This window comes from Micromesistius poutassou (assembly GCF_964030765.1).
Source record: "Micromesistius poutassou genome assembly, chromosome: 13".
NCBI classification, from domain to species: Eukaryota; Metazoa; Chordata; class Actinopteri; order Gadiformes; family Gadidae; genus Micromesistius; species Micromesistius poutassou.
The window spans coordinates 9,705,343-9,716,599 of NC_140283.1; the positions used below are offsets into that span (position 1 = coordinate 9,705,343).

Below are 11,257 nucleotides of genomic sequence, written 5' to 3' on the forward strand. Positions count from 1 at the left end.
GTCACATGCAATTTCCTTGCCTTTGCTTCTCCAATAAGCTACAATAAAAGTTTTTTGGAAACACTTTAAGGGATAACTAATTATCCCTTTATAAACACTTGTTAATGAAGTAATATGCATTAATACTATTAGGGCCCTTACATAGTCAACGCATCGGTACGCATACGCGTCCACAAGGCTACGCATCGCTACGCTTCGGCCGCCATTATGCGGCGATGCGTAGCAAAACGTGTCGTCCAAATTTTTGATACGCGACGCGCCGATCCATGCAATACTATGCGTTGTCGCATAGTATCGCGAGTGGCGTGAGCGGTGTATTGCATGTCATGCATTGCCCGCGACGTTTGCGTATGCTGTGTAGACTATGAAAGGAAGCGCGTTACTCGCGTCACTCGCGTCGCTTACGCGCGTTGCTCGCGTTGACTATGTAAGGGCCCTTAGTGTTACGGCCCATTGTCTAGGAGCAACAATGAATTGATGGACACGAGAATTACTGAAGTGGGGGTTTAATCAGATTCCAGCATGAAGTCAAAATGTGACTTAAATGGCCAAAGGCCGGACAATCATAGGTCTCACGCAGGAGACAAAACAAAAGAGAAGAGGTGGCAAGGCATCAGCCCAACCACCGATCCTTGTGTGAGAGAGAGCTTCCACCTGGACCTGGTCTGCTTAAATAGCCTACACCACCAGGTGTAGGCCATGATTGCCAATCAGCAGCTGGAAGCAGGTGAAAGTTAGAAAATAATCCATAACACATAATAGTACTAGCAGGGAAGTGCTAAAGTGCATATACAAACTAAATAAAATAAAGAGGGTCCGTAACAATTAGTTAATTAACAATTAAATAATGTTGCCGCAATCATGTACTAATTGTGTTCATGTCAACTACAGTAAGAGTGTTCATGTTAACTTTGGTATTAATGTATTCATTATTAGGTGAGTGCTGCATGCAGCGCTCAACTATTGTTCTTCTTAAGTTTTATTCTTTCTTTCTACTTTATTATTCTCTACAAACTTTGGGACCTATCTCCTTCCTCAATTTTTCACCTAGATACTCCATTCCCATTTTTAAATGTTCAGATTAGCTTGTAATTAGGTGCTTCTATTCAGATGTTTAAAATATTTTATACTTTTTAAGATATTCTACTTTTAATTTTTTTTTTTTTACAATAGAAGTCAATGGGAGGACGACGAAGCCGTCTGCCCATTCTCTGACCATTCAACTCCGTCAGACTCCGTAACTTGGTCAATTTTTTATCATTAACCTTCGTTCAAAGGTTTAACAAATCAACACACTTGTATCTTCAATAATGAAAACAGAATTTCAGTATCATTTATACTTTTTTTCAGAATCACAGTTTACGTTTCAACTTTCCTGCCCGCTTCGTATATTTCCAGTTGGTCTGATTGAGTTACGTCGAGCGCGAGGACGACGTTCAGGCAGTGTTGCCAGATTGGGCGGTGAGGACGTTCAGGCAGTGTTGCCAGATTGGGCGGTGAGGCTGGAGGCCAATAGCCCGAGGTGGCTATGAAAGCTAACCATTGCAGACGTCGCAGGACCTAAACAACGCCAATATTTAACCTAGAAATACCATGCCAAGCTTAAACGGTTATTTCATGTTAGTAGTGCTAACATTTTTAATAAATTAGAAATATGATTGTTATATATCGGGCGTTTGTCTGTGGGGACCCACGTTTATATGGCTAGAGGCTAGGTGCTTGCTACATATCCGGGTGTACTGCCGGTAGAAGCTAAATGCTAAAAACAATGCTTGCCTGTAATTAGGGGCAAGGGGGAGGGCCATCAGACCTGTCACTCAAACCTTTGGTTTTGACCTTGTGAGGTTTGTGTATGAGAGATAGATAAGAGGTTCCTTGTACATAACCTCATAGTTAGCCTAATAATCAGGTTGCGTTAGGTGTGTATTCGTTAGGGCTGCTCGATTATGGAAAAAATCATAATCACGATTATTTTGGTCAATATTGAAATCTCGATTATTCAAACGATTATTTTTGAGTTTGAAAACGCATTTATGCATTTATGATGCATTTATTCATAATTTGCTCTCCAAAAAAAAAAACACTTTGTAAATGAGAACTTCGAAATTTCCCCTTAAAAATATACACAAAATGGTCAAATAGAAAATAAAGTCCAGACATGAATCCAGCTGTTCTGCAATTTCTATAAAAAAAATAATAATAATAAAAAAAAATTAAATCGTTTCAACTCGATTATATTAGTTTGGTGATCGTTTCACTCTGAAATCTAAATCGCGATCAAAATTCGATTAATCGCCCATCCCTAGTATTCGTGCATTTGCCATTGCAGAAGTATATGATTTATCAGATTTCTTGCAATATACGTTTTGGGCATTTCTTTTGGTTGATTTGGCAGTTTTTTGTGTATAGTTGGGCTGGAAATTGCCAACAGAACAGCTCAGCTATTCTATATTTTATCTCAAATGAAAAAAAATAACACACAAAAAAACGCAATGAAAAACACTTTTCATTGCGTTTTCTTCCTCAGCGCGCTTTTATTCATTGAGATTGGTTTTGGGGACTAAATGAAGACACGACCGAATCAATGCATTCCTGCATTGTTAATGGCGTTTAAAAAAGAAGAGAGAGCGAGAGAGAGAGAGAGAGAGAGACTAACCAAACAAGATCCAGACAATAAAAAAATGCACTTCACACTTCCAACCATTCTACATTTTTTAAATGGTATGCATGTTTACATTGTTTACTCCATTTAGACTCTGTTCAAATCCCTTCACTTGATGTAAGCCATTTAACATTTCTTTACGTCTTTAACTATGTGGCTTTACTAAAACATATTTTCAACCTCGCTTTGCACTACAGCACTCACCGCATTTTCTGCAGGAAATGCATTTTCTAGTTCCATCGGGTTAGGGTTAACCCTAACCCATGCCCTTCACCCTGTGCTCATGTTATATAGTTATACCCATTAGTATAGTTATACCTCAATTCATGTTTAATTAATGTACCCTTATCGTAAAGTGTCACCAGTTTCCTTTTATCATCAATTTGTGATTTGCCCCTCCATACCTGGTATGAGAATATGCAATCATTGATGAGAAAATGCTTCATCCATTGTAAACACAGCAGTGGCTAAAATATGCAGTTATGTATTTGATCCATATATCTGAAATCATCCTCTTTTGGTGTGACATCTGCTCCTCCGGAGGAGGGCCTTAATACTCCACCACCGGGGGCATTTCTTCTAATCCGGAGTGACAGGGATTCAGGGATTCCGGCCAGTCTGCCTCCTCCGTATGTCTCCTCCATCTCCACCATTTTCTCCTCCTTGTGTTTTTTCTCCAAATTCTCTCTTGTTCTGCACCGTCCTCTCCCCACCTCCTCCGCCTTCTGCCATCTGGTTGCAGTGGGATGTACGCTAGAGTACACAGGAGGGACAATCGGCCCGCTCTGCTGCGGCGCCGGCCTGCCAGGGACCTGCGGGGGCAGGTGCTGGGGGGCTGCTTGCCTCTAGTCTAAGGGGGGGGGGGGGGGAGTAGTGGTGGAAGGGCAGAGCCACTCCTCATGGAGGGCCGGGATAATAAGCAGGGTCGTCCGTTGCCAAAAGGGGAGAGAAACGACATGGGCCCGCTCGCACGGCCGGCGAGCTCAAGGGGGCTGCCCAGGGCGTGCCAACACCATATTAGGGTGGGGGGGGGGGGCGCTTCTCGATCCAAGGGAGGAGAGGGGGGAGAAGGGGTCAGAGTGTGTCTTCGTCTCTCCTCCTGTGGTTTTTTCCTCCCTGATACTGAGCGAGAAGCTCTGCCGAGGGGAGAAGACACACATTTTCTAATCCTTTCTTCCACTGTTGACCACTGTTGTTTGTTGCCACAGCTAACTTCTTTCTCTTGACTTTCCCTTTCTGCCCACTCACCTCGCAGCTCCATCCTTGAGCAGCCGACATACTTTTTTTCTCTTGTGTTTTTTCTCCCCTCCTCCCATTAAAGAAGTGTGGACACATTAAAGGAGTGTGTGTGTGTGTGTGTGTGTGTGTGTGCACACACATATGTGCGCATTCAGTTTATGCAAAAAAAAGAGACAGATTATGCTTATGCGCTGTTTGATGACCTTGAGGTAAACAGAAAAAAGAAGAAAAAGAAATCCAGGATTCTGCAGGAGAGAGATGAGTGGTCTTTGTGTTGCGCGCGACGCTAAAGCTCATCGGGCTCCGTACGATACCTTTAATCCATCCTTGCCTTCTGAATCCACAGCCAGGAGCGATAGCACTGAGCGGAGCATGAATAGAGCGGGCGCTGTAGATGGATGGTTGCATATTCACTGCTGCTGTACCCACTGCTCTCTCTCTCCATCTCCATCTCTCTCTCTCTCTCTCTCTCTCTCTCTCTCCCTCTCCCTCTCCCTCTATCTCTCTCCCTCTCCCTCTCTCTCTCTCTCTCTCCATCTCTCTCTCTCTCTCTCTCTCTCTCTCTCTCTCTCTCTTACGCTCTCTGTCTCCTCTTCCTTTATTAATGCCTTTGTGTCTCTCCCGCCTCCTCACCTCTCCCTCTCCCTCCCTCTTCCTCTCCCACCTCCTCACCTCTCCCTCTCCCTCCCTCTTCCTCTCCCACCTCCTCACCTCTCCCTCTCCCGCCTCCTCACCTCTCCCTCTCCCTCCCTCTTCCTCTCCCACCTCCTCACCTCTCCCTCTCCTCACCTCTCCGTCTCCCTGTGAACCGTTGCAGCAGCGCCGAGCAGGCGAGGGCCCGCTATACTCCCCTTTTGTTTGCGTCTCTGCAAAACAGCCAAATTAAATATTAATGATGCATCCCACCTGACCTCTGTGTCAGCGGATATGTAGAGGTAGTGTGTCTGCGCTGTGTTTCCTGCTGTGTGAGCCCCCCCCCCCCCCCCCTCTCTCTGTAACACAGATGTCACGCTGCGATGACATGGGTGACGCTAGGCGGCGACTGCTCCTCTCAGCCACGGAGGCCTATCAATGACGTCCCCCCACCACCACCCCATTCTGACAAGAGAGATCACCGCACTGATTTTCTGATTTGTTTCTCTTCAGAGTCACCGCTCGCTTTGATCGCCGCGTCGGCGTTGATAGCGCCACGCCGACGATGGCATGCCGTTAGTGGCCACTGACAAGCCTGTAAGGAGCACGTGATGACGACCACGCTCAACGCCCGACAGGAGAACACGAAGGCCTCCCGCGCCTTCAAACCCCCCACCCCCCCCAAAACGTCACGTCACGCCACCTCTTCACACCTCCCATGGCTCTATTTACTGCAGCCCCTTCGAGCCACAGCCATGAAAACTTATCTATTTATAACTCCCCCATCACCCCCCCCGCCCCCACCCACTACACCCCAACCCCAACCCCACCCACATGCACCCGGTAACCCATCTCGTGAAACACAAGCAAAAACATTCACCACCCCGCCGCGGCGCCGCCCTTAATACACTCAACAAGCGTATCCCTGGTGACACAGACAGGGCCGAGCAATGGTCCCACCTCCGGGTTATGTGGTGCCAGCCCCTATGTCCCACATCCCCATAAATAGCAGCTTGGTGTTCGTCCATCCGCAGGTTATGGAAACATACCCACGTTGGCATGGGCTCGCTTTGTGGTCGAGAGCTCTTCATAGGCACTGCTGCTCCATCCAAGGAACTCCATCCTTTCCATCGCCCACGCTCACCCCCTTTCTGACAGGGGCACCAGATCCCTGACATCTGCTCCTCCATGCTTTTCCGCGCTGTTGTTCGGTGCCAGGAACACAACCTCCGTGACTAACTATAGAATAGGAAGTACTTGTGTATGGCAGACTGGACGCCATGCTAATTATTGCTGCGGTGTGCATATTTGCAGAGACGTGTGCTGTAGGGAGTGCGCTTTTATCGGTTGAGAAGCTTGTGCCAAATCCAGAGTGACTATGTGTATCTGGTTGTTCTGTTCCCGTATATACCTGGAGTATTTGTCTCATGGCGCAGCTTTGAAAAACCAGCATGTTTTTCACCTTGAAAAGCCTCAATGTTAGACTTACAAGTCCTGAGTTAAACTCTCCCCAATGTGTGGCTGTTTTCGGTTTGTTTGTTTATTACGCTGAGAGATGTTGTTTTCCGTAACCGTTCTCATGATCCTTTTCTCTGTGGGACGTGACTGATAAATGTGTGGTTTTACGAGCTAGGATCCTTGGGAAGGTTCTTGATAATACGTGTGTATACAAGGTGGTCACTTATTTACTTACTGTGTCATAAGTCAGAACAACAAGGAGGTTTTTGTATTCAAGTATGTCCAGCAGTTTGATTGCAGGGGATAAAAAACATTGTTTTCATTGTCACGGTTCATTTAAATATAGCTGTGTCAGTGTCCATTTGGTTGTTGCAAACGTGTTACACTTTTTATGAGAGCATTCACTGAGAATATTGAGCATACATCTTGCTCAAAATTAAAGCCTTAATCGGAATAGCAAAGAAAATGAATCAGCATACTTTTCAAAGACTCCCAGCAAGCTTTAATTAACTCACATCCAATAAATCAATAAGGGCCTGACTCCCGTTACCACTGAACTGTATAAGATTCATATTACTGCGTCCCATTTGTTCGCACACTCACGCGCTCTCAGACATTGCAATCACTGAGGGATTTAGCTTTTCCTTCTCTTTTGATCAACATTATCATAACACTTTCATCTCGCATATAGTTCACAGCTTCATTCCAGTGATCCTGCTGCCTGCGTTTTTCCCCCGTACAACTTTATCTATCTGTGCCATTTAACTTTGTAAGCCATTTCCAGTTTATTTTGTTTATTTCCATGTATTAATTTATCTTTATCTGATTGCCCTTACAGAATCTAGTAGTCAGGAGTTTATTTGTTATTCCTGTACAACGTTGACATCTGTCTACCCTTGCCCAACTGCTGCCGCTGTGATGGACGTGCCTGTAGGACTGGAGTTTAGATCAGGGCCGCCATGTAAGACTTTGAGAAGCTTTGGGGGGTTTTACGGTGTTTCTGTGTGTGTGTGTGTGTGTGTGTGTGTGTGTGTGTGTGTGTGTGTGTGTGTGTGTGTGTGTGTGTGTGTGTGTGTGTGTGTGTGTGTGTGTGTGTGTGTGTGTGTGTGTGTGGGGGGGTGTGTGTGTGTGTGTGTGTGTGTGTGTGTGTGTGTGTGGTCTAAGTGATCCGACATGGCTGCTGCTTTTTCACTCAAAACCTGACAAGAGCCACAAACATGTGTCTCCTGTTCTCAACAGCTGTTCCTTCCCTGGCAAAGGGTGTTTTTTTTCCACTTCTATTTTCCTTCCTTTTGAGTTGAAGCAATACAACGGCATTGTAATGATTTGGGGGGTGGTGTGGGGGAGGGAGGTGTAAAACATCACCATGCATTTAGACTCACCACTAATTCAGTAACCCCCAATTGTGGTTTTTAGTTTACAGCTCGTAAATTGTGGAATCCTCCTCAAATCTTTAGGGAAAATACCAGAACACATCGTCTCTTCTGGCTTCACTGAAACATCCTTGACACATGAATGTGAACAATGTAGTTGCACTTTTGTAGCATTAGCTCACATCTGTAGCAGTAGCACCAAAGTGCCGCTACGCGGTCTGACATCATATGCATGAGGCTGCTACTGATTTGGGCTACTGATACCAAAATGCTAATGCTATTGCTTACATGCCTAGCAAGGGGAAAACTCAAGCTAAATGCGCTTTGAACAAAGCTGTTATTTGAAGTAATTTTAACTTATTTGTTTTTTACAGATGTTTTAGTAAAGCCAGGTCATGGCAGAGGACAGTTATGATGATTTCATCTCCAGACTGTTATTCTCCTTGAAGAGAACATTTAATGCCATATTCTGAAGCCGACTCATTACCCACAGACCCATTAGCGTATCACAGGAACTTTCACTGATGATTTCCTAATTAACACCCTTTCCAGACACATTTATTGACTTTTGTGTTGCTGCAAATGACCAAGAAATACCAGAGAAAAGCAGTGCAGTCAGGCCATTATCTTTCCTTAACATCCTAAAGGGCAAGATGGATGTATAAATAGCCTGTTGATGTTTGACTTTAATTTGGTTGGGGTCAGTACGTTTTTTGGAATGTCAAACTTTTTGTTTGTTTGGTTAGTTTGGACAATAAAACACTCTCCTTTGTTGCCATGCCAGTAAATAACCACAGTATGTAAAATTAATGAGATTAATTACACATAACACATATGTGTCACACATAACATGCTGAGCTCAATATAAATAACATACATAATATATATAATACATATAATAAAGACCAAATCTGTAGATCAAATAGGTCTTGTACTAAATTCAAATCATATGCCCTTCATGCACTTTATGACTGCTGTTCCCAAAGTCAGCTACAGAGAAATGTATGCTGGATGTACTGTGGAATGAACATTTTATGAAGCACATGTTGTGCTACTTCTTTGAAGTATGAATATGTTTAACCGCCCATGGTGTATGCGTTTCATGCTGCATATGGCATAACAACATGTGGCTGACTAAAACATATTTTATCCATGGTACAATGTTTTAGTGTGTGTTATTCAGCAAAATTCACACACTCGCGCACAATTCCACTGCGCTTTTCCCTTGTACAGTAGATTGAATGCTTTAATCCCCTGAGCCATAATCAAGGGAATGTATTAAAAATCAAATAGGCTACCAGAAAAACTCTGGATTTATTTGATTCTGTGGCTACACACAATAATAACCCATAATAAGAATATACACCATAAATACAGACATCTTGTACACACAGTATATGCATTCATTTACATTTGGTTTCAAAAGTAAAAGTTGCCTGTTAGCTGCTGCCTCAGCAAATTTGTGTGTAGTACTATTACAAAACCAGCGTCAAACAGGCATTTAACCACATCAAACGTCCTGCTGGACAGATGAGAGTGGGGTAGATCGTCAGAACTTGAAGATTAAGGCTGTGACCCCCCTACGTTAGATAATATTGTAACATTGTATTCATGTCAGCCGTTTTCCATCCATATATTAGCGTTTTCTTCAGTGTCCAGCCAAACGGAAAATGGTATTTTCACTTACAACTCATACACTGGCATCAGCACATTCGCAGAGACATGTCACTGGTGTCTATATCATGCCCTAATGAGACATCATTCCTTTCAGAAAGGTCAGTAAGAAGAAAGAAAAATGTCTTCTTAGTGTATACAGAAGGCAAACCGGTGTAACACCAGCAAAAATGTATTCAAATTAAAGAAAATTTAAGAAACTATTTTAACTGCATTGCAGGAGTTGATGCATGGCTAACTGCGTTTTATATTGCTCTGATAAATCCACCTACCATATTCTTCGTCCAGGAAACTTGGCCCAGGGAGAAATTGTGATTTTTCATATCATGTGTCTCCAGCGCTGGTCTTAATATCCATCTCTGGGGTCTTAGTGTTGAGAGCCAGCATTACATTAGCTTTTGTAATACAATTAGAAAAGCATTGTGTCGACAGCCCCAGGGGTGAATCTGTGGGTCCCTGTGGGTTCGGTCTCCTTTGAACTCTAATCTCGGTCGGTCGCCTCCGCAACGTATGCGGCAAAGCTTCCGGATTTACCAAACATCAGAGGGAATGTTTGAATAACATCCCATCGTTCCTCACATCCTATCCCAGGCAGACCGGCCTTGTCTTGCATTGCCTTCTTGGAATGGACGTGAACACTGTCTAATGGATATCCGGAGAATTCATAGAATCTATGCAGGCATTAATATGTATCAGAGGAATTTATTGCAAGTCGGTTCAGTCGGATAGTTATTTGAAAGCTTGTTGAAAAGCGAACAACTTTTTCCGAAGTTTTAGTTTTAAATGAATGCTTGCATAATACATTTGTCTGATTAATACTTTTGTCTGAAAGGATTACCATAAGGATTACCATCCTTTTTATGTATACCTGGGTGGGCTATCTTACATAAAATATGCTTAACAGTTGCAACTTCTGTGCATAACCAAAAAAACGATTTATCATTTTACTAGTATTCAACAGGACAAATTAAAAGCAAAATAACTGTTTGTGTTAAAAGACTTGTCTTTGGGAAGCCAATCCTTGATAATTCGTATGGGAATAAAGGTACATTCATTGGTTCTCTGTTCAATTCTAGTTCAGAAAATGTAGCCCTTGGCAAAAGGACTTAGATTTGTGTTGAGTTCATTGCTGTCTGCCACATTTTTTGTAGTTGCTCTGCTGATTTTTTTTCTTGTCAGGGCCATGTTCTAGGATTTTATTTTCCTGTTAGTGTGTCATGTCTATGCGGCATAACGTGATTTACAACAACATTTTCAAGCCAGACCTTCGGTTAACACAGTATGTCTGCAGTCACTTCACACCTTCACTTTCCCTTTCCCACAATGTTAGGAAAGTAGCTGCTATAAGACCAGTTCAGTAGAAATAGGTTAACTTTGTGTGGTAGGGGGCTGAACTATTCTAAGTTAAAGTATGGTTTTCAATGTTTCACTGAAGTAGGCCATCCTTTGCTTTTGTGTTGTATCGCATGCCAACAATCAATAAGCTGAACCACGGCTCCTATGCCAACAGGCTGTCTGCATAGACTAGGGCACTGACAGTTCAACCAATGATGCTGACGTCTTAGCCTCTCATCTTCCTCCACTCCTTTGATTGGTGCTGTGATTCCAAACTCTGAACCCCTGCCCATTAATCTCCCCTCCTTACTTGGTACGACTGGCTGCAGCAAACAGCATGACACCGCCAGAGTTGTGAATCATCATCATCATCGTTGTCGTCAGCATAGGGCCCCATCAGATGCAGTAATCACTCTGGTAATAGTGCGCCGATGTTAAGGACAGAATACACAAACAGAAATAAACCACCATGACGACAGAGTGAAACACAGTATATTTATGGCTGCCTTCATTATCTGTACTGCAAGGTCATCGCACACACACACACACGCACACACACGTACACACATCCACACACACACACACACACACACACATCCACACACGTATATACAAACAAACATCCACAAACACACACACACACACACACACACACATCCAAAAGCATACAAACACACATCCACAAACACACACACACACACACACATATACAAACACAAATCCACACACAGACACACATACTCTCCTGTTGACCATTGATCTTTTCTGAAAAGCATAATTCTCTTGTCAATGTGAATACACCGGCAAAGGTTTAGCCAATAAGCACATATGGCAGGGTGCATATACCTTCCTTAATCTCTTTTAATTACTGATTTGCCCAAAT

At 43.5% G+C, this 11,257-nt stretch overlaps 1 protein-coding gene across 1 annotated transcript in view; it reads left to right on the forward strand.

Moving 5' to 3' along the window:
* Positions 1–11,257, forward strand: part of tspan9a (tetraspanin 9a) — a 139,101-nt gene that overhangs the window by 69,147 nt on the left and 58,697 nt on the right. The window lies entirely within an intron of this gene.